The following is a 9,150-nucleotide window of genomic DNA, read 5'->3' as shown; positions in this document are numbered from 1 at the left end:
CATCACACTAGTATGATCCAGGTTAAGTCATTGTGAATTTCTTACTGAAGAAAGATAAGAAAACGTAAGCATCAAATTTGTCCTTTTTTCTTCTCTGAGACTAAATTGAAAAAGAGCAGAAAATGTTCCCTTCTTGTCCAGTATGGAATAAACTAGCCATAAGTGCAAGGCCAGGCGATAAAAATCATGACAGATGACATTTGTCTTCTTAAATTTCCCCAGGTCCACTCTCTGCTCACCCACCTCCCCACACATGCACACGGCAGCTTCTTGCTGCTCCCATCTTCCCAAAGCCCCAACAGCTACAACTTTCCAAAATTTCTATCCCTGGAAGCACTTATTTTTCTGCCTCACTCCCTATGCTAAGTCCCCCTTCTCTACCCTTTCTCCTTAACCTGTTTCCTTACAAAAGCTGTTTCTAGCTGGTCATCAGAAAAGAGAGAAATTTGGTAAATTCACCATAAGAGGGGCTTCCAGGTGGCTAGCTCAGTGGTAAAGAATCCACCTGCCAGTGCAGGAGATGTGACTTTCATCCCTGGGTCGGGAAGAGCCCCGAGAGAAGGAAATGGCACCCACTCCAATATTCCTGCCTGGAGAATCCCAGGGACAGAGGACCCTGGCAGGCTACAGCCCACGGGGTTGCAAAGAGTCGGACACAAATGATAGACCAAACAATAACACCACCCACAAGGTGTTAGAGAATAATATCAACTTGCAGCCAATCCACAAATGGTCTATACATTAAAAGAGGACATTTGGAGATCACAACTCCCCAGAAGAATTTCTTGTAGGTGTGTTTTAGTCACTGTGGCGATGAATGGGGGCTGGGGTGGGGGTATTCTGAAGATTCTGCGTGAATCTGCTTGTGAATTCCAGCCATTATGCCGTATACTGCATTTTATACTTGTGCGGGGCGGGAAGGAGGGGGGGCGGGGGGATGCCCTCATGTTTAAAAATATACTTCCAAATCCATTTGAGAGTGAAAAAAAGTGAAGTCGCTGAGTCTTATCCGATTCTCTGCAACCCCACTGACTGTAGCCTAAGTACTGGAGTGGGATTTCCTTCTCCAGGGGATCTTCCTGACCCAGGGATCAAACCCGGGTCTCCCACATTGTAGGCAGGCGCTTTACCCTCTGAGCCACCAGGGAACCCCCTGCACTGATTTTGCTAGGACAAGTCCCACAGGAGTCATATCCTCAATAAATATATATTGTATTGGTGACCAGATCTCAGACCAGACTCTTCAAAAATACTAGGTTTATTGAGTTGATGGCCCTATTCTTTCAGCAGCAAAATGGAGCAAAATCCATACCCAGTTTAGAGATTAAAATGTTAATGATAAATTTCAAAGCTATTGTGAAAACTAGTTTAACTTCTTAGTCACTGAATAGAAATATGAAAAAATACAATCTGAATGTCAATGTATTCAAATTAATTGATGGTATGAGAACTTTATACGCATAAACAGAATACATTTTATTCTTAAATATAATGGAATTGTCATAAAAATGGACAATCTCCTAGGCCACAAAGAAGGCCCAAATTCATTCCCCCCAAATTAATATCATACAGACCATGTTCTCTGACCATCAGGCAGTAAAATTTGACCTTGATAATAAAAAGATAGGCTTTTTTAAATCTCATAAGCCTATGAGAGAGAAAAAAGAATTCCAAATAATCCTTGGGAAGCACTAGGGAATTTATGAAGGACTTGGAATGCAATAAAATGGGCACGTCACATTGCTTAATCTGTGGGACACAAGTCTTAGAGGAAAATTTATGGCTTGAAGCACATTTATCTTAAAGCAAGAAAGACTGAAAACAAATGAACTGATAATACGTATTCAAATCAAGAAATTGGGGAAAGTGCAATAAAATGACCAAAAGAAGAAAAAGGAAGCAAAGATAAGGAGCCAAGGCAATTACAAATAGAATGAGAAAAACAATAGAGAATATTCACAAACAAACAGCTGACTGCTTTGGTTTTTAGATTAAGTAAACATACCTGTGGCAAGATCCGTGAGGATGGAAAAATGAAGGATGCAAAACAACAAAACACAGGAGTAAAACATTATATAAACATACATTTTAAATAGCAAATATTTAAATATAATTACAAACGTATTTAGAAACAACTATGCAAAAACCTTTCAAAATGACTGCACAACATCTTTAAGGAGAACATGGTGAAAGAAGACCTTACTAACTAGGCAGTAAAATATTCATGGAAGAGTGTCTTCACGGTGCATATTTGTTCAGCCTTTCTAAGTGAAGCTATTGAAGAAACTGTTGCCATTCCAGTCAAAATCAAGAAACTAAAAAAATCCACAATGAATTTGTATAGAAAAATAAATGTCTGTGAATAGCTAACTCAAAAAGACTTCTTTTTTTTTTTTTTTGGATAAAGACATATCTTAAAGTTATAATAATCAAATTAGAATGGTAATGGTGAAAAAAAAAGAAGTCAAATAACCTTCAGTTCAGTTCAGTCTCTTAGTCATGTTGGATTCTTTGTGACCCCATGAATCGCAGCACGTCAGGCCTTCCTGTCCGTCACCAACTCCCAGAGTTTACCCAAACTCATGTCCATTGAGTTGGTGATGCCACCCAGCCATCTCATCCTCTGTCATCCCTTTCTCTTCCTGCCCCCAATCCCTCCCCAGCATCAGAGTCTTTTCCAATGAATCAACTCTTCACATGAGGTGGCCAAAGTATTGGAGTTTCAGCTTCAGCATCAGTCCTTCCAATGAACACCCAGGATTGATCACCTTTAGGATGGACTGCTTGGATCTCCTTGCAGTCCAAGGGACTCTCAAGAGTCTTCTCCAACACCACAGTTCAAAAGCATCAATTCTTCAGCACTCAGCTTTCTTCACAGTCCAACTCTTACATCCATACATGACCAATGGAAAAACCATAGCCTTGACTAGATAGACCTTTGTTGGCGAAGTAATGTCTCTGCTTTTGAATATGCTATCTAGGTTGGTCATAACTTTCCTTCCAAGGAGTAAGTGTCTTTTAATTTCATGGCTGCAATCACCATCTGCAGTGATTTTAGAGCCCCCAAAAATGAAGTCTGACATTGTTTCCACTGTTTCCCCATCTATTTCCCATGAAGTGATGGGACCAGATGCCATGATCTTCGTTTTCTGAATGTTGAGCTTTAAGCCAACTTTTTCACTCTCCTCTTTCACTTTCATCAAGAGGCTTTTTAGTTCCTCTTCACCTTCTGCCATAAGGGTGCTGTCATCTGCATATCTGAGGTTATTGATACTTCTCCTGGCAATCTTGCAGATGTTCAAGCTGGTTTTAGAAAAGGCAGAGGAACCAGAGATCAAATTGCCAACATCCGCTGGATCATGGAAAAAGCAAGAGAGTTCCAGAAAACATCTATTTCTGCTTTATTGGCTATGCCAAAGCCTTTGACTGTGTGGATCACAAGAAACTGTGGAAAATTCTGAAAGAGATGGGAATACCAGACCACCTGACCTGCCTCTTGAGAAACCTGTATGCAGGTCAGGAAGCAACAGTTAGAACTGGACATGGAACAACAGACTTGTTCCAACTAGGAAAAGGAGTATGTCAAGGCTGTATATTGTCACCCTGCTTATTTAACTTGTACGCAGAGTACATTATGAGAAATGCTGGGCTGGAAGAAGCACAAGCTGGAATCATAACCTTAGGGAACAGAATACAGACTCAGAAAAACCTGTATCATGGAAGTATAGGTTAACAACTCTGAAACTACTTTTCATGTATACTGGAGTTGAACTGATAAGCAAATGGATGGATGATAATGAGGGTCAGGTTTCTCACTGCTAAAGAGGGTAGATACTTATAAGCAAAAAGGTAAGGCTAAAATTAGGGCTTCCCTGGTAGCCCACCTGGTAAAGAATCTTCCTGCAGTGCAGGAGACCCAGATTCAGTTCCTGGGTTGGGAAGATCCCCTGGAGAAGGGATAGGCTACCTGCTCTAGTATTCATGGTCTTCTCTGGTGGATCAGATGGTAAAGAATCCACCTGCAATGCAGGGGACCTGAGTTTGACCCCTGGGGTTGGGAAGACTGGAGGAGGGCTTGGCAACCCACTCCAGTCTTCTTGCCTGGAGAATCCTATGGACAGAGGCGCCTGGTGGGCTACAGCTGATGGGCTCACAAAGAGTTCTACACGACTGAATGACTAAACACAGCACAGCAAGGCTAGAATGAACCTGTGGGACTGGATAAAGCCTGGAGACATTGGTGGCCTCATATTTAATCTAATATAAGGAGACAAATTGATACAGAAATAAGTATAGATATTTGTTGTACCTGGATTTGTACACATGCATATTTTTTAGCTCTTTTCACTGACAGAACTTATAAGCAATGATACCCCAATAGTACTGAGCATACCCAACACCCACATCTTGATTTCTAATACCATTATCAAATAAAAGGAACCAGGACTCCTTGGAGAAATGGCTGTGACAGGGCACATATAAAATGAGCCCAGAGCATCTTGTAGTACCATAAAGTAAGAAATGCTGTAAGTGGTGGGTGGGGGAGTGGGGGGCAACTATATGTCAAAGGGACCTAGGAACCAACCTGAGATCGTTCCCACTGGAACAATTTGTGACAAAATAATTAATAATTTGAATGAAAAATAATCCAAACAATTGGATTATAATCTCAGGTATAAATTAATGTCTATATTGATAAAAGATTATTGAAAAATAAATAAATGGGAGAGAAGATCTTCCTTACAAGGTAAGCTTCCGTACAAATACTTCCTACAAAAGTAATCCCAATAATATATATAGATATTCCTTGATGTTCACACACTCCCTCCCCCATCCTCCAGTGTAGGCTTGGTGACCAACTTCCAAAGATTAGAGTATGGCAAAGGAAAAATGGTTGCTTTATAGTGGAGAAACATGACAACCACTACCTTAATTAAGTGATAGAGGTTAACATCACTAGTAGTAAGTGATGTTGCTACCATGCACCCTGATGTGATGAGAAGGGTATTTCACATTTAGAGGATCCTTCCCCAAATCCATGACCCCAATCATATTAAAGACGTCAGACAAATCTAAGTGGAGGGCCAGTCTAAAAAGATACATCACCCGTACTCTTTAAAACTGTCAAGATCATGAAAAACAAGGAAAAACCAGGAAACTGTCAAAGATCAGATGTGGTTGCAGAGACATGACAACTAAACACACTTTGATGCCCTGGACTGGATTCTGGGACAGAAAAGGGACACTAATGGAAAAGTTAGTGAAATAACGAATAAAGTCTGGAGTTAATAGCCATGTACCAAAGTTGGTCTCTTAGTTTGAACAAGAGTACCAAAATATGCATGAAATCTGTGGCCATTAGATGAAACTGGGTGAGGCTGTACCAAATTCCTCTCTTCAGATTTTCTGCAAATCTAGAATTATTCCAAGATTTAACATGTATTCAAAAGAAAACCAAGACCTATGCATATATAAGAACTTGATAAATGGCAAAGATGGCACTCCTCACTAACAATAGGTTTTCCAGCAGAATGCAGGTGTCGTGAAACCCACCACTGAATCTAAGCCACGAGGCAAAGGAAAAGACTCATATTAACTCTGTCATCATTGGACATGTAGTTCAGGTAAGTCTGACATTCATGCCCATCTGATCTACAAATGTTGGTGGGGGAGGCTGACCATAAACATTGAGAAAGAGTCTGCGGAGATGGAAAAGGGCTCCTTCAAGGATGCCTGTGTCTTGGATAAAGTGAAAGATGAATGTGAGCGTGGTATCCCCAATGATAGGTAGTACCACCGTCAACATCTCCCGGGGGCAATGCAAGGTCAGCAAGTATGACGTGACTATCATTGATATCCCAGGACACAGAGACTCTATCAGAAAGATGGCTACAGGCACATCTCAGCCAGACCATGCATGCTGTCCCGATTGTTGCTGACGGCGTTGGTGAATTTGAAGCTAGTGTCTCCAGACCTATGAACATGTCCTTCTGGCTTATACACTGGGTGTGAAACAAGTAACTGTTGGTGTTAACAAAAGGGTTCCTACAGCCAGAAAGAGATATGAAGACACTTGTTAAGGAAGTCAGCACCTACATTAGGAAAACTGGCTATAAGCCTGACACAGTAGCATTTGTGCCAGCTCTGGTCGGCATGGTGACATTCTGGAGCCATGGAAAGTCATCTATAAAGATGGCCGTGCCAGCAGAACCATACCACCTGAAGCTCTGGATTGCATCCAGCCACCAACTTATCCAACTGATGAGCCCTTCTGTCTGCCCTTCCAGGATGCCTATAAAATTGATGGAACTGGTACTGTCCCCGTGGAGACTGCTGTTCTCAACCCCCAGCACGGTGGTCACTTGGCTCCAGCCAGTGATACAAATGAAGTCCAGTCTCTTGGAATGCACCATGAAGCTTTGAGGGAAGCTCTTCCTGGGGATTCTGTGGGCTTCAGTGTCGAGAAGGTGTCTATCAAAGATGTTTGCCATGGCACCATTCTTATGGTGACAGTAACTATGACCTACCGGTGGAAGCAGCTGACTTCCTGACCATCCTGAACCGTTCAGGACAAGCCAGTGACGCCACGCATCTGTGTGCAGTTGTCACAGCTCACATGGCTTGCAGATTTGTTGAACAGAGGAGTTTTGACTGCCGTTCTGAGAAGAAGCTAGAAGGTGGGTCCATATTCTGGAAATCTTGCGAGGCTGTGTGTTGAGAGCTTCTCTGATCCTCCTTAGGGTCATTTTACTGTTCGTGACATGGGCCAGCCCGTTGCTGTGGGTGTCATCAAAGCAGCAAGCTGCTGGAGTTGGCAAGGTCACCGAGTCGCCTAGAAAGTTCAGGAGGCTAAAGTAATATCATCCCCAATGCCTGAACCCCCATTTTAATAGATGGTAAAAGAATGATCTCGGAACTGTTTGCCTCAATTGGCCATATAAGTGTAATAGTAAAAGACTGGTTAATGATAACAATGTTTCATTAAAAACCTTCAGAAGGGAAAGAGAATGTTTGCTGAGCTGGTGGGGAGGCGGTGCTGGAGGTTATTACTATTGTTTAGTCGCTAAGTTGTATCGGACTCTTTTTGCCATTCCTTGGACTGTAGCCTGCAGTCTCCTCTGTCCATGGAATTTTCCAGGCAAGAATACTGGAGTGAGATGTCATGCCCTCCTCCAGGGGATCTTCCCAATCCCGGGATTGAACTCATGTCTCCTGCATTGGCAGGCAGATTCTTCACCACTGAGCCAGGGAGGGGGGCAATTTTAAATTATTACCTTTTAAAATAAACACTTTTTAATGGAAACAGCTCAACCAAAACTTAGGCACAGAATTTTGAGACCCTTGAAAACAAAGTTTAATGAGCAAAAAGAAAAAAAAAAAAAAGGGAAAATGATGGTGTGGTGCATTGCAAAGCACGCACACAAATCCCTCCCAGCCTGGGCAGTAAGATTGCAGTCCCTTCCTCCAGTCGGGGAAGGGTTTCTTCACCCATCCAGGAACAATCTGGAATCAGAGGTCTCAGCAGCTGAGTGGCACTGTTGTCTTCTCTTTTAGGTCTCCTCTCTGAGCACTGATGCTCCGTAACATTTTAACAGTCAACACTGCAGTTTTACTTTGTTGCTATTGAAGTAGTCCTGGATCACTAATTTCACATGTAGTCATATTTCCAAAGAGGTGTGTGTGGGGCAGATCATCCTTGAAAGTGGTGGTGGTGCTGCTGCTAAGTCGTTTCAGTCGTGTCCGACTCTGTGCGACCCCATAGATGGCTTGAAAGTGCAGGAAGGCCAATGGAATGCCAGGCAGGGTCAAGTTGAATGGTGTACACTGGGAGCAGTGGCCAGTTCTGAACGAGTTGGAGAGGAGCGCTGTGGCAGTTCGGGGAGGCGGTGGGACCATTCCAGGTAGAAGCCACGGCAAACGCAAAGGCAAATGCAAAGACAGCATCGTAATAAGAGGGGTCAGGAAGCAGCAAAGGGGCCAGTGTGTCTGCAAGGGAGGCAGGGCCAGAGTCGTATAAGCGAGGTTGTTGAAGAGTCATCCAGACACAGTTTATGCAGTTCTTGTTGGCAAAATAAGGTCTCTGGAGTATTCAAAGTGTCTAGATTTGCAGCTCTTAAACTGGGAACCCAGCTGCCCAGAGCGCCCCCCAAAACTCACAGATTGGACAAGTTTTATTTTTTTTATTTTTTAATTTTTTTTTCCCTTGCAACCCCATGGACTGTAGCCTACCAGGCTCCTCTGTCCATGGGATTTTCCAGGCAAGAATACTGGAGTGGGTTGCCATTTCCTTCTCCAAGGACAAGTTTTATAAGTGGAGGGAAATGCATCAATTCCTGACACCTGTTGCAAAGTATGAACTCAAGATATTTCATAGTTTGAACATTCGATTGTGCTCCGTTTCTTTTTTCTTTTTCTTTCTGTGTGTTACTTTTCTGTCAAAGATATCAAGAGTTTCGCAAAGCTGGGATATCAGTGGTTATTGTAATAAGAAGTAAGAGCCAAGAAAAATCGACATGAAACAGAAAATAAGGGTAGAAGTGTCTAATCTGATTTCAAGGTTAGAAAGATAGCAGTATGCCTAATAGGTGCACACATCTCCTTGGTAAATAACTGAGGTTATTTAAGAAATATATTTTTCTTTTAAGTGCTATGCATTTCCCCCCACATAGCTACTTAATTGTTAGAACATAAATACTTACTAAGTTGTTTGGGTCTAACTATTTCATAAATTTGTAACAATTTGGTAATTTGATTTTTTTTTTTTTTTTTTTTACCTAGGGCCCTGAGACCCTAAGGGCACCATGAGTTGAGAAAGTTTAGGACTCTCTGCTCTATACCCTTAATTGGTACTCACTTATTGTGGATTCAGAATTCCCATCAATGGACTTCAGATTTTTTTCTTTTTGGTAGCTTTAAATTTCCCCAGTCAACACAACTGAGCGATTAGTACTACTTTACTTTTGGGGGAATGATCATTTAAATTCAATTTTTATTTCTTCCTTGCTTTTTGTATACTCATGTCCAAAGCCATATTGTTCACAATATCAAGAGGCAGATACAACCCAAGTGTCCATCAGAAGATAAAAAGACAAATAAAGTGTGCTGTATGCCTACACTGGAATCCTATCCAGCCTTAAAAAGGAAGGGAAT

The 9,150-nt window shown here is 42.0% G+C and overlaps 1 pseudogene; it reads left to right on the top strand.

Annotated features, from left to right (window-relative positions):
• Window positions 1-4,407: 4,407 nt before the first annotated feature.
• On the top strand, window positions 4,408-8,679 carry LOC101113300 (elongation factor 1-alpha 1-like; annotated as a pseudogene).
• Window positions 8,680-9,150: the final 471 nt, after the last annotated feature.

The sequence above is a fragment of the Ovis aries genome, chromosome 1 (assembly GCF_016772045.2).
Source record: "Ovis aries strain OAR_USU_Benz2616 breed Rambouillet chromosome 1, ARS-UI_Ramb_v3.0, whole genome shotgun sequence".
NCBI lineage: Eukaryota > Metazoa > Chordata > Mammalia > Artiodactyla > Bovidae > Ovis > Ovis aries.
Note: the sequence above shows the minus strand (reverse complement) of the source record. Positions and strands in the feature narration are given on the sequence as shown.